The 2042-nt window shown below is 44.0% G+C and overlaps 1 pseudogene across 1 annotated transcript; it reads left to right on the top strand.

Annotated features, from left to right (window-relative positions):
- Positions 1 to 1144: 1144 nt before the first annotated feature.
- LOC308646159 (large ribosomal subunit protein uL13-like) lies at positions 1145 to 1788 on the top strand (annotated as a pseudogene). The gene has a single exon. The product of its transcript is annotated as a large ribosomal subunit protein uL13-like (transcript).
- The last annotated feature ends 254 nt before the right edge of the window (positions 1789 to 2042 follow it).

A 2042-nucleotide genomic window follows, 5' to 3' on the forward strand; every position in this document is an offset into this window, starting at 1 on the left:
TGAAGATAATGAAAGCATTAAGTGGGGAAGGGCGATTTTTCCAGGACAGAACAGTTCTTGATCTCATTTAGCCCTTCCTTATCCCCGCTTTGGCAGTTCCCACAGGGCTGATACAGAGGCCCACCTGCTAGGGAGAAGGACCTCATTTCCTTGGTACCCCTTTAGTGTCATGCAGGGACCCAGATGAGCAAGCTCTGCTACCCTCGGTTTGTGGGCTTTCGGGCTGCTGCACATGTGATTATTTATGATGAGCAGGAGGCAAGGAGGATAGCATAGGAGCAAGTCATCAAGAAAATGGTAGGCACACGCCTGTAATCTCAGCAGCTCTGGAGGCTGAGGCAGGAGGATCAAAAGTTCAAAGCCAGCCTCAGCAAAAACGAGGCTCTAAGCAACTCAGTGAGACCCTGTCTCTCAATAAAATACAAAATAGGGCTGGGGATGTAACTCAATGGCCAAGAGCCCCTGAGTTCAATCCCTAGTACCTCCCCCCCAAAGAAGAAAATTATAAGGCAATTATACAATCACTTCTGCTCATATCTCATTGGTGAGAACCTGGTCACACGGGTAGCAACAGGAACTGGAAAATGGTTTCTAGCCAGGTTGCACAGTGTCTGTGAGGGAAAGAACAATGTACTGGCAACCATCCCTCTCTCAAAATCATCCTCATTAGTTTGTATAGGCCTTCACCATATATGCATTCCTTCACTGTTTTCCATCCATTACACACCCTCCCCTTCATCTTGGTGATCACTACTGTGTTTACAGTACATACTTTAGTTTCTATTTTTGGAAAATATGTATTTTTATTTCATGTGTTTGTGTTTTTTTTTTAATTATTATTATTCTTTTTGCAGTGCTGGGGATTGAACCTAAGGCCTCACTCATGCTAGATAAATACCCTGCCACTGAGCACTGCCCCCAGGACTGTTAATTTTTTTGAGGTATAATTTACTTTACTTTCAGTAATAGTCACCTGGTTTTTAACAAAAGAGCAAAAGCAATTCAATGGGAAAAGTTTTTTTTTTTTTCCCCAACAGATTGTTTTGGAATAATTGGATGTCCATGTGCAAAAACAAACAGAAAAGAATCTAAATATAGACTCTACCTTTTATGAAAAATAACTCAAAAATGGATCTTAGGGCTTACCCAGGCGGCTGCCGAAAATAGCAGAGGGGCAGGTCCTAGTGCTGGATGGCCGAGGCCATCTCCTGGGCCGTCTGGCGGCCACTGTGGCCAAACAGGTACTGCTGGGCCGCAAGGTGGTGGTTGTGCGCTGTGAGGGCATCAACATTTCTGGAAATTTCTACAGAAACAAGTTGAAGTACCTGGCCTTCCTCCGCAAGAGGATGAATACCAACCTATCCGGGGCGTACCACTTCCCGGCCCCCCAGTCGCATCTTCTGGAGGACTGGGCGAGGCTTGCAGCCCCACAAGACCAAGCGAGGCCAGCCTGCCCTGGACCGCCTCAAGGTGTTTGATGGGATTCCACCACCCTGCGACAAGAAAAAGCGGATAGTGGTTCCTGCTGCCCTGAAGGTTGTGCGACTGAAGCCAACAAGAAAGTTTGCCTACCTGGGGCTCCTGGCTCATGAGGTCGGCTGGAAGTACCAGGCAGTGACAGCCACCCTGGAGGAGAAGAGAAAGGAGAAAGCCAAGATCCATCACCGGAAGAAAAAAAAGCTTATGGGGCTATGAAAACAGGCAGAAAAGAATGTGGAGAAGAAAATTAACAAGTTCACAGAGGTCCTCAGGACCAATGGACTCCTGGTCTGAGCCCAATAAAGACTGTTTATGCCTCAAAAAAAAAAAAAAAAAAAAAAAAAAAAAGAATCTTAGGCCTAAATGTAAGAGGCCAAACTATAAAACTTCTAGAAAAAAAAAAAAAAAAAAAAAAAACCAGGATAAGATCTAGTTGACCTTGAGTTTGGCTATGAATATTTAGATATGACAACAAAAGCATGATTAATAAAAGAAAAAATTGATGTTGGACTTTATTACAATTAAAAACTGCTCTACAAAAGGCATATTAAGAGAATGAGAAA

The sequence above is a fragment of the Spermophilus citellus genome, assembly GCF_964194105.1.
Source record: "Spermophilus citellus genome assembly, chromosome: 4".
Taxonomy (NCBI): domain Eukaryota; kingdom Metazoa; phylum Chordata; class Mammalia; order Rodentia; family Sciuridae; genus Spermophilus; species Spermophilus citellus.